The sequence below is a fragment of the Nomascus leucogenys genome, chromosome 24, assembly GCF_006542625.1.
Source record: "Nomascus leucogenys isolate Asia chromosome 24, Asia_NLE_v1, whole genome shotgun sequence".
Taxonomy (NCBI): domain Eukaryota; kingdom Metazoa; phylum Chordata; class Mammalia; order Primates; family Hylobatidae; genus Nomascus; species Nomascus leucogenys.
In genome coordinates this window covers 4,520,303-4,536,606 of record NC_044404.1, presented here as the reverse complement: position 1 = coordinate 4,536,606, position 16,304 = coordinate 4,520,303, and the positions used below count along the sequence as shown (strand labels likewise).

Sequence of the window (16,304 nt, the reverse complement as noted above, 5' to 3'; positions counted from 1 at the left end):
GCTGCACGGATGTGTGTCTACACGCTGCACGGATGTGTGTGACAGCTACTCATGGCTGTTGGTTCCAGGGGGGAGATGGCTCCTCACTACAGCCGGGTGACTCTTTGCAAAGTGTATCCATGGTTCATGCTCAAGCGCACCAATCTGGGTTCCTTGGCTGCAGTGACCTCCTGGCACGCACCCTTCCTCCCCGACCCCTAGTTCATAGGAAAGTGAGGGGAGAGGAAAGACCTGAACCCAGGGAGGCTGGTGCCTGGCTCCTCTCAACATCCTTGTTGGAGACAAAAGGTGGGTGGGTGACAGGAGGAGCGATAGCAGCTGGACCCTGGCCATAGCCATGGCCAAGTCTGTTCCCTGGTCTGAAGAGCAACTAGCACAGAGTGACAGTGGCCACGAGCCCTGGGGGACACTCAAGGGGGAGTTCAAAGAGAATTTTTGCACACCTGTGCACCGTAACACAAGGGTAGAAAAGCTATTCCCGAACTCTCCTGCCCTATTTTAAGCTGGGTGGTCCAGATGTGAACTATAGGACAAGCCCTTGTTTATTTCGGTTTTTTTTCTTTTTCTTTTCTTTTTTACTTTTTTTTTTCTTTTCTTTTCTTTTTTTTTTTTTTTTTTGAGACAGAATCTCTCTCTGTCACCCAGGCTGGAGTGCAGTGGCTCGATCTTGGCTCACTGCAACCTCTGCCTCCTGGGTTCAAGCGATTCTCTTGCCTCAGCCTCCCAAATAGCTGGGACTACAGGCACGTGCCACCACGTCTGGCTAATTTTTTGTATTTTTAGTGGAGACGGGGTTTCACTGTGTTAGCCAGGATGGTTTCAATCTTCTGACCTCATGATCCACCTGCCTCTGCCTCCCAAAGTGCTGGGATTACAAGCGTGAGCCACTGCGTCCGGCCACCCTTGTTTATTCCTATCAGGCAAGAGCTGGAGAGGGGACCGTGCAGATGTGCGCACCGTCTGTTTTCTGCAGCTGCCGTAACCAATGACCACACAATGAGCAGCCTAGAACGAGACAAATTTACTCTCTTACAGTTCTGTAGGTCAAAGTCCGAGATGGGTCCCAGGGAGCTAAAACCAAACTGTGGGCAGGGCTGGCTGCTTCTGGAGACTCCGGGAGAATACATTTCCCCCTCTTCCTGTCTTTGGGGGGCCCTGCAAGAATCCCTACTTCCCTGTCTTCTCTCGGTTCTGGAGGCCCTGGGACAATCCCTACCTCCCCGTCCTCTCCGGCTTCGGGAGGCATATTCCTTGATATGTGACCCTTTCTTCCATCTCTGAAATGCATCCCTCCAACCTCTGCCACCATCATCAGCTCCTTCTCTCACCCCTCCTGTGGGGCCCCCTGATGACACTGGACCCACCTGGATCCTGCCAGATGGCCTCCCCATCTCAAAATAGCTGAATCACGGTCCCCTTTGCTGTGGGAAATAACATAGACATGGGTTCTGGGGATTGGGACGTGAAGACCTTTGGGGAGCCACTGTTTTTTACCAGCCATAAATGTCCCTCATTGAAAAACATGTTTTCTGAGCCCTCTGTTTGGGGGTCAGTCTGAAAGCTGCCCTGGGAGAGACACCCGCATGGCACTGAGTTGCGTCTGCTCAGATAGAGCACCATCCCCACCGCCAGTGCTTACTTCCGAGCTGAAGGGCTTCTGGGACGGTCTCTTCCTGCTCTGTGAGACACACAGGACAGGCCTCTCTGATGTCAAAGGGCACCCTAGCCTGCAGCCAAGGCCAGGGAGATGGGCAGGAGGTGGTGGGGAGGGAGCCAGCAGAAGGGCCATTAAAAGCCCCCCACCCACGCACCCACCTTCACTGTCAGACCCCTTCCTTTCTCCCCACGGCTCTTCAGTATTTGCCAGCAGGCCCCTCTGTGTGCATCAATGAGTTTCTGATGCCGCAGAAGTGAAACTGTCAATATATGACCCATAAGTTACTCCCCACCCAACACACAGCTCACTCTGCACCAGGCACCATTTTAAGATTTACATTCATTAGTGTGGGAGACATAGCAAGACCCTGTCTCTAAAAGCAAGAAACAACAAAAAATAAATTAACTGGATGTGGTGGTGTGCGCCTATGGTCACAGCTACTCAGGACACAGGCAAGAGGATGGCCTGAGCCCAGCAGTTGGAGGCTGTGGTCAGCTGTGACTGCACACCAGCCTAGGCTGCAGAGTGAGATTCTGTCTCTCTCTTTTTTTTTTTTGAGACAGAGTTTTGCTCTTGTTGCCCGGGTTGTTGTACAATGGTGCGATCTCGGCTCACCACAAACTCCGCCTCCTGACTTCAAAAGCGATTCTCCTGCCTCAGCCTCCCAAGTAGCTGGAATTACAGGCATCTGCCACCACACCCAGCTAATTTTTGTATTTTTGGTAGAGATGGGGTTTCACTGTATGTTGGCCAGGTTGGTCTCGAACTCCTAACCTGGTGATCCACCTGCCTTGGCCTCCCAAAGTGCTGGGATTACAGGTGTGAGCCACCTTGCCCGGTGATTCTGTCTCTTAAAAAAAAAAAAAAAAAAAAAGGCTGAGCACAGTGGTTCATGCCTGTAATCCCAGCCACTCAAGAGGCTGAGGCAGGAGAATTGCTTGAACCTGGGAGGTGGAGGTTTCAGTGAGCCAAGATCACGCCATTGCACTCCAGTCTGGGTGACAGAGAGAGACTCTATCTGAAAAAAAAAAAAAAAAGAAAAGAGAGACAAACCAAAGGACCTAGGGTCAGAGAGTTATGAAACTTCAAAATACGAATGATTTACATGCACCCCACTCATATCAAGTCCTTCCGGTTTTAGAGTTCTCTTTTGCATAAATTACTAACCGTACACTTCATCGTCAAGAATAGACTCTTTCTGTTATTCTAATACTTTCAAAGACCAAATTGACCAGCTGAACATTAGACAATGAATTCTTGGAGTTATACTGGCCTCAATCTTACAACGGTGTATTTTGCTATTTTTATCAGAATTCATCTTTTTCATATTAATCCAATTAGCATCCTGTTTACCAATACCTTGTTCTTTAATTTGCAGCTTCCTTCTAAAAGCTTGGGGGACTTTCACAACTCGATCTGTCCTCCCTCATTACTGCCAAATAATTAGTCAAGGAGCCGTCCCTGATCAAAAATTAAGAACCCAGAAGCAAGTTGGAGCACGCCTCGATCCAGAAAAAAACATGGCAGGAGACTCTTGTAATTATGAGGGGACTGGTTGGTAGTCATGATGGCAGCCGGCAAAGACTGTGATAACAGGAAGGAGAGACCTGCACTGAATCGTGAGCGTGGCCGATCACAGCTCATTAACTAGCTTGGAGTTTGCATCTCCTGTTTAACTGACAATGACCGCAGAGTCTTTCTTCTGTAATTTGGGGGCTGACTCCACCCTGCATTGTGCATGGTGCAAATTGCGAGGACCACAAAGAGAGGATGGTGAGTTGCCTTGCCCACTGAATCGTGCACCTTATCTGGGTCATTGGATTCACAGGAATCACCTGCCTCTAAAGAGGGAGCACATCTTCCCTTTGTAGCCTGACCGAATCTGGCAAGGGTGGCTGGGTTTTCTGCAGAAGAGAGACCCCCCTCTGTGGCCCAGCCGAGGCCTCTCACAGACTCTACAACCCCTGCCCCCCAACCATCTCACAGTCAGGAAAGACCCACACTGGAGCAAGGCTGCTCCCCTGTCCCCCCACAACCACCAGGCCCCGGTCCGGCGGGTGGGCACCACCCAGGTGGACCCAGAGGCCAGGAGGCTGTGGAAGAGAAAGCTGCAGGTCTGGCTCACGTGTTCGGGCTGGTGGAGAAAATGGAGCCAGGAAGTCATTGCTAAGATCACAGGAAATGGTGCAGTATGGGCGAGCGGGAGCTTCCCTGCCCTCTCCAAAGGACCCAGTGAAACACGGCACCTCTCCTGCAGGAGGGGCAGCCTGCCCCCTCAGCCCAGCCTTCCCCAGGTGCCACCCCCAACCCTGCCTGACACCTCAGAGCAGCAGGTGAGCGATTAGAGCCCCCACTCCTCCTCACAGGCACCCTGAACCACGGGAGGCCTGCCAGCTGGTACTGGGCAGGGAAACAGGTGGGTCCTTCCTATCCAATGCAGCGCCCCTGGCAGGGGGACACACCCTGGGCTGGGTGGGACCCCTGCCGGCTCAGTCCCCGCATCTGGGCTGGTAGGAGGGTAGGAGTCGTGATGCCCAGGGGCCCGTGCCCAGGCTGGCAGGGCAGAGGGGCTGCACCAGCCTCACCTGGGCACCTCGAGTCTGCCAGTGCCACCCTTGGGGGTTCTCAGGTGTGGTCCCATAGGCAGCTCAGATCGAGCTCACAGTGGGGATACAGCAGCGGCCTCCCCAGAGAGGCTGTGGCATGGAGGCAGGTGGGCCGGCCACGACCCCCAGAGTACTGATTGGGCTCAAGACATACCACTACCCCCAAACCTGGCATGGTGGCATCTGAGAAGCCAGGGAAAGCAGGTACGCTCTCTCCTTGCTCCCTGTCACCCCGAGGCAGGCCATGAAAGAGTTCTCTGGCCTTCCTTTGAATTAGGTCACAGACCCTCGCATGCCCTAGACCCAGAGGAAAGGAAGACTAGAGCCTTCAGGCCTGGCCCCAGCCTCCGGTCAGGATGCCTGTATCCTTTCTTTTTTTTTTTTGAGATGGAGTCTCACACTGTCGCCCAGGCTGGAGTGCAGTGGCACGATCTTGGCTCACTGCAAGCTCCACCTCCTGGGGTCACGCCATTCTCCTGCCTCAGCCTCCGGAGTAGCTGAGACTACAGGCGCCCGCCACCACGCCCGGCTAATTTTTTGTATTTTTTAGTAGAGACGGGGTTTCACTGTGTGAGTCAGGATGGTCTTGATCTCCTGACCTCGTGATCCACCCGACTCGGCCTCCCAAAGTGCTGGAATTACAGGCGTGAGCCACCGCGCCTGGCCGCCTGTATCCTTTCATCATGCTCCGCGCTGTCCACGCCCCACAAACCCAGGAGGAAAATATGCAGAGTTCCCTGGTTCAATGGGTGTTCCGTTCTCAAGGCTCCTGTGTCACATGGAACTTCTCGTGAATAAGCCTGCACGGCCCTCTTGTTAATCTGTCTTTCATTACAGGTACGGCAGCCACCAGGCTCCTGATAGGCAGAGGGTCCTCTTGTTAACCTGTCTTTGTAGGGGCCGCAGCCTCCAGCCCTCTGAAGAGGAGAGGCCCCTTCTCCCCTCAGGCGTGGGTGGCCCGGCCTGCAGCTGATCTTGGTCACATGAATTGATCTCCCAGGCTTCAGTCTCCCCGTCTGTGAACGGGACAATGATCACTGTTTCCAGATAATGGTCGGCAAAGCCCTCATCTGTATGATGCCACTGCAGTGAGGAAAGTGCCGCCCTCAGATTACTCATGCCAGTGCCCAAAGGGCAACACAGGGGCCCAGAGACGAGTTTCTCTTATAAAAAATAATTTCGTTTTTCTCTGAGAGCACTTGGAGCTGCTGGAAGAGGCAGCCCCACGCTGTCCTCATACCGGGGATCCCTCCCTGCGCTCCCCAGCCAGGTCTGTCCTGGGGCCTGGGGGGCAGCTGATTCCATCTCCAAGGCCCATAGAGGCCCCTCTAGGCCTCCTTGCAACGTCCCCTCCACAGCTCTGACACCTGCGTTGGGGCTCAGGACACGCCACCCCACCCCAAAACACGGCTTGAGGGGGCAGAATGTGCCACCCCAAACATGCCTTGGGTATATCAATTATTTTGAGTAACTGCAGACACAGGGGTGGCTCTGCCCAGCTGCCTGTCTGGGAGAGAAATGAAAGACATTTCCATTCGTAAAGGTCTCTATGCCGGGAGGAGAGCGGCTCCGGGCAACTCTGATCACCTGAGAGATGCATGTCCGCATGACGAAACCACCTTCATTCACCAGGCCACTCCCCTGCTATAGCTGGTTCAGCCTGCAGCAGCCCCACGACCCCGTATCTTCCTGCAGCTGAGGACGACATAGACGCCTCCGCCATCTGGCCCCTTCCCCCAGTTTCATCTTCGTGTGGGACTCCCATTTGTGGACATATCATTAAAATGGGTTTTCTCCTGTTAATCTGTCTGATGTCACTTTTCCTCCCTGCAGCTTGGTGACATGAAAGGACCTCCGTGGCTGGCCTTACTCCCTGTGGATGCCACAGCTGCAGGATCCTGGGGCCCCAACAGAAGCCGGTGAAGGAAGAATTCCTGCTCCAGCAGGTGCCTGGTCTCCACCTTCAGGGGCTGCTCAAGGAGAGCGGTAATTTGGGGCAGCAGGAAGAAACATGGGTGTGAACTAGTTCTTTTTTTTTGAGACAGGGTCTCACTCCATCACCCAGGCTAGAGTGCAGTGGCACCATCATAGTTCATCTCAGCCTCAACTCCTGGGCTTCAAGGGATCCTCCCACCTCAGCCTCCCAAGTAGCTGGGAGACAGGCGGGCACCACCACACCCAGCTAATTAAAAAAAATAAAATAAAAAAAAATATAGTGTGTGTGTATATATAATACATATATGTTATATATATAGTGTGTGTATATATAATACATATTTTTTATATTATATATATATACACAAAATACATGTGTGTGTATATACACTTTGTTGCTCAGGCTGGAGTATAGTGGTGCGATCTCAGCTCACTGTGGCATGAATCTCCCTGGGCTCAAGGGATCCTCCTATCTCAGCTTCCTGAGTAGCTGAGACTGCAGGCATGTGCCACCATGCCTGGCTAAGTTTTGTATTTTTTGTAGAGATGGGGTTTTGCCAAGTTGCCCCGGCTGGTCTCGAACTCCTGGGCTCAAGCGATCTGCTCGTGTCAGCCTCTCAAAGTGCTGGAATTACAGGCGTGACCCACCGCACCCGGCCAGATCTAAGAGTATTTTAAACTATCTAACTTTCTGCATTTCTCTTTGAATATTTCATTGTTACTTTGTTTAAATGAGAATTAAGTATTATTTCATAATGATCTGGGATTCCATTTAATCAAGTGCTTTAAACCTTTTGACATTTTGACAACTTTCCAAAATCACACACTCTAAATTAAGTCTTTCTGACCCTGAATTAACGTTTGGGATTTCCCAGATTGGCCCCTGGAATATCTCAAAAGGATTTATTTTCTCTCTTTATAAAAAGATAGATTATTTTGCCAACGTTAAAGGGAACTCTTTTTAAATAAAATAAAAAGATATTAAATAAATTGGGCTTATTTGATCAACTAAATTTGCATGGAAGCACTGTAAAATATGAAGTGATGATTAATCTTCTCTGAGTGAGTTATATTTGCATGGATATATATTAATATAAGAGTTCCAGAAATTACATGAAATTCTTAGAAATCTGATACATTCTATATTAGTTGTAATTCTAGTTGTTATCTGAAAGTATATGCCACAGGAATAACCAAACTTCCTCATCAGTTACATTGTAATGATCTCATCACATCTTTAGCCAAGGCTATTTTAAGCCTTTCTGTCATACATAGTTAACTGTTTGGCTCTGATGCTTTCCTGAAAGCTTTTGCAAGCAACTATAATCCTAAAATGTTGTGTCTTCAAGAAGATTTCATGGAGAAGACTTTGACCAGTACAGGTTTCTGATACATTAAGATCACACCGCTGGATGGCAAGAGTTTCCAGAATGTAAATGAAGGAACTATTTATAACTTACAGCATTCTGGCACATTATACTTTTGTAAGCAAAATTGAAATGATGACTTTTCTCCCTACCTGATCTCTCCAGAATTTGGAAACTATTAGCATTTTTATTTTTATAGCCATAGAGTTATTTGCTTAAGTTCAAGATGAATCTGCTGCCTTGTAATAGGAAACAATTGGAAATATTGGTTAGCTTACCAAGTGTTTGACTGGAATACCATACTTGAGAGTGATGTGCACAAAATCAGGTGTGAGTAGCTTCAAGGAACTAAGGTTGACTTTATGGAGCCAATGAAACCCCTTGGAGGAAAACAAAATTGCCCTTGTACCTGGATTAAAGGGCTTCTATGGCCCCACAGGTTGAGGAAAGACTGTTATTTTTTGCAGTAATTCTCAAGAATATGTCGGGAATCTTAGGAACGAGGAATCCTCCCAAATCTGTAGGTATTGCAGGTGAAGTCTGATATCAAGTCCTTGGCTTGACTTCTTAGCCTCAGGAGGCTTTTGAAAGCCTAACCTGAGATTTCTTATTAAAAGTTCCAGCAAAGCTGACCTAAAGAAAGCCTAGCTGGCCACTTACTATTCTTGCTGCACTTGTGCAAATAATCACGCCAACTTTAATGAGGGTAGACTTATTTTACAAACAAATTAATCTTACTAGGCTGGGCACAGTGGCTCACGTCTGTAATCCTAGCACTTTGGGAGGCCGAGGTGGAGGATCCCGTGAGGTCAGGAGTTCAAGACCAGCCTGGCCAACATGGCAAACCCTGTCTCTACTAAAAAAAATAATAATACAAAAATTAGTTGGACGTGGTGGTGCATGCCTGTAACCCCAGGAGGCTGAGGCAGGAGAATCACTTGAACCCGGGAGGCAGAGGTTGCAGTGAGTCGAGATTGTGCCACTACACTCTAGCCTTGAGCGACAGAGTGAAACTCCATCTCAAAAAGAATAATAATGCTGGGCGCGGTGGCTCACGCTTGTAATCCCAGCACTTTGGGAGGCCGAGGCGGGCGGATCACAAGGTCAGGAGATCGAGACCACGGTGAAACCCCGTCTCTACTAAAAATACAAAAAATTAGCCGGGCATGGTGGCAGGCGCCTGTAGTCCCAGCTACTCGGAGAGGCTGAGGCAGGAGAATGGCGTGAACCCGGGAGGCGGAGCTTGCAGTGAGCCGAGATTGCGCCACTGCACTCCAGCCTGGGCGACAGAGCAATACTCCGTCTCAAAAAAAAAAAAAAAAAAAAAAATAATAATAATGATAATAATAATCTTACTGAGATTATTTTTAGTAGAAAGAGGGATAATGTAGAGAGAACATATATTTCAGTAGAAAGCCATATTGTGCGCCCCATATTAGATTCTTGTTCTGTTTAACGTCTTTGGAGTTTTGTTATCTATTGATGTCTATAAACTGGACTGGTTCCTGATGTTTCTAGTTTCCTCCAGTATCCGGCTGCAACTCTCCAAACTAATACTTTCAATTTTATCCCACCCTTCTTATTGGAATCACGAAGAACAAAACTGCCCTTTGCCCAGAAATCCTGCAAACTGAAGCTGGACGACTTGAAATACTCATCAGCGAGATTATCACGAAGCCCAGGGGCGAAGGACCCTCACGCCTGTTGCTGCGCAGGCAGCCCAGACATCACCAGACACCAAACCGCAGAAGACGCTCGGAGCCCAACATCTACAAACCTGCCCCGCCACGGCCCCCATGCTCAGAAACTGGTTTTTAATCAGCTCCAATGATTAGCTTTTTTTTTCTTTTGTTTCCATAGAAATGCCTCTTCAAAGCATTATGGGACAACACACCAACCCAGTTTCTGTACCGTAGAGCTTCTTGGGGAAGTTTCAGACTAGGAAACAATGGGGCTCAGGACACATCACCCCAAAATATGACTGTAGGAGACCAGAATAAGACACCCCTAAATATGACTGTAGGGGACCAGAATACGTCACCCCTAAATATGACTGTAGGAGACCAGAATACATCACCCCTAAATATGACTGTAGGAGACCAGAATACATCACCCCAAAATATGACTGTAGGATACCAGAATACGTCACCCCGAAGTATGATTGTAGGAGACCAGAATACGTCACCCCAAAATATGACTGCAGGAGACCAGAATACGTCACCCCAAAATATGACTGCAGGAGACCAGAATACGTCACCCCAAAATATGACTGCAGGAGACCAGAATACGTCACCCCAAAATATGTCATGTTGACATGTTGATTACCTTGAGCTAAAAGAAACTGAGAACCAGCCAACAGAAAAAAAGCTCTTCAGCTCCCTAAAATAAAGTATAAAACTCTCTTTTCTAAAGAAAATTGACATCTGTAAAGGACATTTTCATTAATAATGGTCTGTGTGCCAGGAAGAGAGCCGCGCCAAGACGCATTTTCTCACCATGAGACTGATAGCTGCACCACGAGGCAGCCTTTATACCCAGACGTTTCCTCCCTCACCCTCTCCTCGTTCGTCTCTACCGCTCCCCAGAAGCCCAGGCCCCCTTTCCTTTCTGTCGCTGAGGACGGACATCTGCAGCGCTCCCATCTGGCTACTGCTGAGTCTCCTGTTTTTATGGCACTTCCGGGCATTGGCACAGCCTTAAAACTGTTGTCTCTTGTGAGTCTGTCTTTTGTCAATTGTTTATTGGCAATCTAAGAACCCAGCAGAGAAGAGGGAGGCAACTTTCCCCTCCCCTCTCCACGGCTTGTTCTTTGGGGAACCCGATTTAATCTCCAAGGCCCACGGAATCTTCTGGCCACTGTCCATCTAGTGTTCCCCTTGTCCCCTCCACGGTCCCTGCTCCATGAGACCTGCCTTCCGTGCCCTTGCTCTGGCCCCAGCAAGGCCCTTCCTGACACCTGGTCTCTCCAGGCCTCACTGGAGGCCACCACTGGGACGGCATCTTTTCTCTGTCCAACTCCCTGAGAGGTGCCTCTCCAGACCCTTTGCGTGGACCAATGCCCCCCCGACCTTCTGTAGCACCCACGGCCAGGTCCAGGGCTGGGGCCCGGGTCTCGCCTCTCCCAGCGGGGCTTCTTGTTCAATACGTGTCTGGTTTCTCTCCCTAACTGGGGGCTACATGGCCCAAGCAGTCCCTAGGTAGAGGAGCTGCTGGAGTGTGTGGAACAGTCTGTTTTCCAGGATGCAGGGGCTGTGGAGGAGGCGCCAGACGGGAGGTGCTGGGCGAGAGGCAGGCTGCCCATCCCCGGCTGTGCCCAAACCTAACCTTCAGTGTCTGGGTTCCTGATCCTCTTCCTGAAAAGAGGGTCGTGGCTTAGACCAGGCTTCTTCCCCGTTTGCGCCATGGCCCCTCTGGCAGCCTGGGGAATCTCAGACGCCTTGTCCGGGAGAATGTTTTAAATACATGAAGCAAAATACACAGGATCACGAGTTACTGAAACATAGCCACTCTAGTGGGTTGGATGCAGCCTCCCGGAACAAGCCTCAGAATGTGATGTTATTTGGAATCAGGGTCTTTGCAGACCTCACTTAGGTAAGGGTCTCAAGATAAGATCATTCTGGATTTTCCAGGTGGGCCCCAAATCCAAGGACAGGTATCCATTTAAGGCACAGAAATGGAGAGACACACAGGGACACAGAGGAGAAGGCCATGGGGAGATGTTGGCAGAGACTGGGTGGTGCATCTGCATGCCCGGGAACCACAGGATGGCCGGCAGCCCCCAGACCCTATGAGGGAGGCAGGAGGCGAGCCCCCACTCAGAGCCTCCGAGGGAACCCGACCCTGCCCACACCTGGCTTCAGATTTCCTGCCTCCACAACTGTGAGACAACACTCTCTATTGTTTCCAGCCACTTAATTTGTGGTCATTTGTAACAGCAGCCTGAGAAAACTTAAAAAGTGACCCTAAAAAAAAAAAAAGTGACCCTAATATTTAAAAAGCAAAACTGGGAGGTGATCACATGTGTGCTTCTTTGTTCATACAGTAAGTCATAAGCCTGAGAGCAGATCTAATCACCGCCGTAATTGCAACTGAGCGACAAGCACAAACCACTTTTTAAGACGCTACAGCAATTACCGGACACCATGAAAATATCAGTGGTTCCCACTGGTGAGGTCACAGGTACTGCTATGACTGTAGTTTGCTGCCTACATTCAAAACTGGAGGAAATGCTGAAATTTGCTTTGAAGTTAATACAAGGTGCCATTTTTCCCCATCCAGGCTCACAGCACCCTGGACTCTCTACCCCCGGCTTAGATGGTCTGGAAGGGCCCTTCCAGCATGAATGTTCCATGGTCCTAGGTGTCTGGGGGCCGTGTCTTGTATTTGCAGCGGGCCTGAGCCAACGGCAGACCCAGGCAAAGGACGGTTTGGCAGCCCCAGTCCCAGGTTCGTGGTCATAGCTGGAGTCCCCATTCCCATACTTTGCAGCTGTGTGACCTTGTGCAAGTAGAATAGCCAGTTGAAGCCTCAGTTTCCTAATCTGTAAATGGGCATAATTATAGTATCTAACTCAACGGGCTATTGTGGGGATTACAGGGAAAAAATGTAAACTTTTTAGCCAAGTACCAGCACACAGCCACCATGGGCTAAATGTGAGTTATTATAGGAGACATTAAAAAACAAGAGTTGGGCTGGATTATCTTTTTCTTCTTTGGGTCTCTGATGTGCAGCTTGTCCAGGAAAAGAAAGCACTTTGGATGAGCGAGTATTTAGCCTGCAAAGAAATACTGAGCACAGAGTGGACTGCCAGGGGGCAGGCAGGAAGTCTGTGAACACGTGCATATGTCTGTCTGAGCCCACTTTGGTATAAGCTGTCCTACACTCAAACGCCAATGAGCAGAGCGATTTTTTTTTTTTTTTTTTTTTTTGAGACGGAGTCTTGCTCTGTCGCCCAGGCTGGAGTGCAGTGCGCAATCTCGGCTCACTGAAAGCTCCGCCTCCTGGGTTCACGCCATTCTCCTGCCTCAGCCTCCTGGGTAGCTGGGACTACAGGCGCCCACCACCACGCCCGACTAATTTTTCTGTATTTTTAGTAGAGACAGAGTTTCACCGTGTTAGCCAGGATGGTCTTGATCTCCTGACCTCGTGATCCACCCGCCTCGGCCTCCCAAAGTACTGGGATTACAGGCGTGAACCACTGCGCCCGGCCAAGCAGAGGGAATTTTTAGAATAAAATACCCTCTGCACGACCCACAGAGAAGGATTTTTGAGGCATCCTGTGTAACCCACTTGAGAAGGCAAACTTCTAAGAAAGCCATTGTGTGTTTCGGTTATACATAAGTGGATGTTGCCAGCTACGAGTGTGTTTTGTGTATTTGTTAATGAAATCTGGGCAGAACATGGAATTATTAAATACTGGTAGGAGTAAGTGATCACTCAGCCTACTTACTGGCGATAAAACATCACATTTAGAAAGCTTTCACCACACTCAGATACAAATAACATGGGAATTCAAAAGAAAAGTAGGCGTTATTGTCATTTAGTAACTCATCTCAGCTTTTTTCTTTTTTGCTTTTAAAGCAAAATCACGAGGAAATAACACACAGATATTTTAAAAGGTTGCCTTAGCCCTCCCCACACTGGAAAACAAAGGCAAGCCGCAAAATGGCAGCTCGTTACATGAAACACACACCGAAAGTATTTTTTATGTCTTTTTTTGAGATAGAGTCTCACTCTGTTGCCTGGGCTGGAGTGCAGTGGTGTGATCTCGGCTCCTGCAACCTCTGCCTCCCGGGTTCAAGCGATTCTCCTGCCTCAGCCTCCTGAGTAGCTGAGACTACAGGCGCCAGACACCACACCCGACTAATTTTTGTATTTTTGCCGGGGACAAGATTTCGCCATTTTGCCCAGGCTGGTCTCGAACTCCTGATCTCAAGTGATCCACCCGCCTTGGCCTCCCAAAGTGCTGGGATTACAGGTGTGGACCACTGCGCCCGGCCTTAAAGGATGTTTTGAATACTTTTTCTGACTTTTTTGCAAACCCAAGGTTCACCGTGTATGCGATGTCACTTTGGTTTGCTCGGAATTTTAGGGTTAATATTGCCGTTGGGCAAGGACAGGGCCTCGTCCAGGTTCTGGAGTGGGTGTGCAGCTCCTCTCTCGGCCCTCAGCCTCTTCTCTTCTCTCCACTTTAGCTGTGCCTTTCACATGTGCTCAGTGTTATCAATCCATTCTTGGACCTGGGTGGGGCATGCCCTATAAATAAATACTAAACCAGGCATCCTTGCCCCAGTGCATACTTCTGACAGATGCCATCAGCTTCCGCCCACGCCTCGGGCAGATGCCTGCCTCGCTGCCATCCCTCCTGCCCTGGAGGTATCTACCAGATACAAAGGAGCCAGGTCTCTCCCCAGGGCTCCTGGCTCTCCCAGCTCTGGAACAGCACCTGGGACCCGAAGCCATCATGTGTGGGGACACCGAGTGGGTGCCAGGCACTCTCCCAAGCCTCACTGACTATTCTCCAAGCCTCTGAGGCAGGAACTATTATTACCCTACTCTGCAGATGGGTAACCTGAGGCTCCAAGTGGTTAAAAGACTTGCTGGAGTAAATGGGGAAGAGGAGATTTGAACCCCAGCATTCTGACTTCCACACTACCCCATTAACCACTGTGCCAGACCAGCTTCTCCATGTGACTGGCCTTCGGGATTTGGAGACAGCTACCTGTTCGCTGTAGCTTTCACGAAAAGGACTGCAAGGCAGGGCTCACATCCTTGGCCATTCTCGGGTAGCTGTGGCGCATAGACAAGCCCCGCTCAGGTCCGCCTTCTGCTCACTCCAGGCAACCTCTGACTGACGATAGGCAGCTGCCACACTGCAGCCTCTGGCACCAACTGTTTATCTTATTTTATCTTATTTTTTGAGAAAGAGTCTTGCTCTGTTGCCCAGGCTGGAGTGCAGTGGCATATCAGCTCGCTGCAACCTCTCCATCCCAGGTTCAAGCAATTCTTGTGCCTCAGCCTCCCAAGTAGCTGGGAGTACAGGTGCCTGCCACCATGCCCAGCTAATTTTTGTATTTTAAGTAGAGACTGGGTCTCACCATGTTGGCCAGGCTGGTCTCGAACTCCTGACCTCAGGTGATCCACCCACCTCGGCCTCCCAAAGGTTGTGAGGGATGACAGGCGTGAGCTACTGTGCCCAGCCAACTTTTTATCTTATTTTAAAAACTACATACGTAATGCATACATTCATATATGGCAACATTTCAAACACCATGTCCTGTTCTTAATGCAACGCTTTTTAATCTTTTCCCGAATAAATCCAAAGAGGGGTGGCTCAGCGCTCAGTAAGTGCCAGAGGCCACGCGCTTCGTTTACTCCTCCCCAAGAGCTAAGACTGAACAAATAAACAGCAACGACAGCAACAAAAAACAAAGCATTGTGTTAATGAGCCTGAACCATTTCCAAGTGTCCAGACAGTGGATAAACAGATGGCAGCATCTTTGGAAGCAAATGACCTCTGGTCAGAAGTTTGGGGTGCATTGCTTTTCCCTGCACCCTTGCTGGTTGAAGATCGTCTACCTGTCCCCTGTTTATGTAGCAGACGTGTGCATATTACGTGGGCTTATCTCCTAGTGTCCAGACCAAAATACAAGCTGAGCAAAGGTAATCATCGCTCCCCGAGTCCAAGTCCCGGGAAAGGCAGGGGCTGCAGGAGGAGGCGGCCCAGGAGCTAAGGGGGCATGAGGTGTCTCCCTCCAGGCCAGCCCGGGCCATTTCTTCCCGGGCTTTCTCTACCTGGGACCGCTCCGGAGACAGGCCAGGAGCCCTCGACAGACAAACTCAGAGCCACAGAGAGCTCTCCCTCGGGAAACCATCGAAACCGCTTAGTAACCAACTCCATGGGTCAAGGCCCCCGCCCAGATCCTTCTCCCTGTCCGGGGGAGGGCCTGGCTCTGGCTCCTCGGGGGAGCTGAGGCCTCGGGATTGGCACAGCCCTGCAGGTCGGAGGGAGCGCGCGGGCGGGGAGGAGCTTGCTGGCGATTTCCACCTGCACCCGCGCCCCGCACCCCGGCCTCTTCCCGGGGTTACCCTCCCAACGGCCCTGGGAGCCCGGGGTGGAGAGGGGACAGCAGGAGGAGGGCCCTCCCGGAACCCCTGCGGGGCTGTCTTTGGCGCCAAAGGCTGCCGGTGCTGAGGGCATGACCCCCGTCTCCTTGCAGGCTCGACTCTGGCCGCTCCAGCCTCTTGCGAGCGCCAAGTCCCAGGGGCCGATCCAACTCCGAGGGAGCCCCTGTGTCGCCTTGTCCCAGCTCGTCCCCGATCGCCCTCCCCTCACCTCCCAGTTTCGGAGCTGCGAGCCCAGGTGCCTGCCCAGCGCTGCGCTCCAGCCCCCGCCCGCGGAGCCGAACCGCGCCCCGGCCCTGGGCCTCCTACCTGCAGCCGTCGCAGCCCCGGGCATCGGCGTCCGTCCCGGCTGGCCTGGCGCGGGCCCCGGCTTAGCTGCGTCCCCTTCGCGGGCGCGCTAGCCTCCGGGCGGGTGCGCGGGCGGGGAGGCAGGGCGGGCGGCCCGGCCCGGAGGCGGGTTATATGGGCGCGGGGAGGGGAGGCGCCGCGGGGAGTAGGCGGCCGCGGGCGTTAGCGCCTTTTTAGCCCGGCGCGCGGGAAGGCAGCGCGGGCCACCGAGTCGCGGCGGGGCCAAGGTCTCCTCCCGGCGCTCCGCCTCCCCAGCTGGCCGCGTCC

The 16,304-nt window shown here is 51.2% G+C and overlaps 1 protein-coding gene across 1 annotated transcript in view; it reads right to left on the bottom strand.

Annotated features, from left to right (window-relative positions):
* The window catches only part of TP73 (tumor protein p73), an 82,631-nt gene extending 66,563 nt beyond the window's left edge, over positions 1 to 16,068 (bottom strand). Inside the window, exon 1 of the mRNA XM_030805897.1 lies at positions 15,999 to 16,068. The gene's annotated coding sequence lies outside the window, so the exon portion shown is untranslated. The remainder of the gene's footprint in view (positions 1 to 15,998) is intronic.
* Between the last annotated feature and the right edge of the window lie 236 nt (positions 16,069 to 16,304).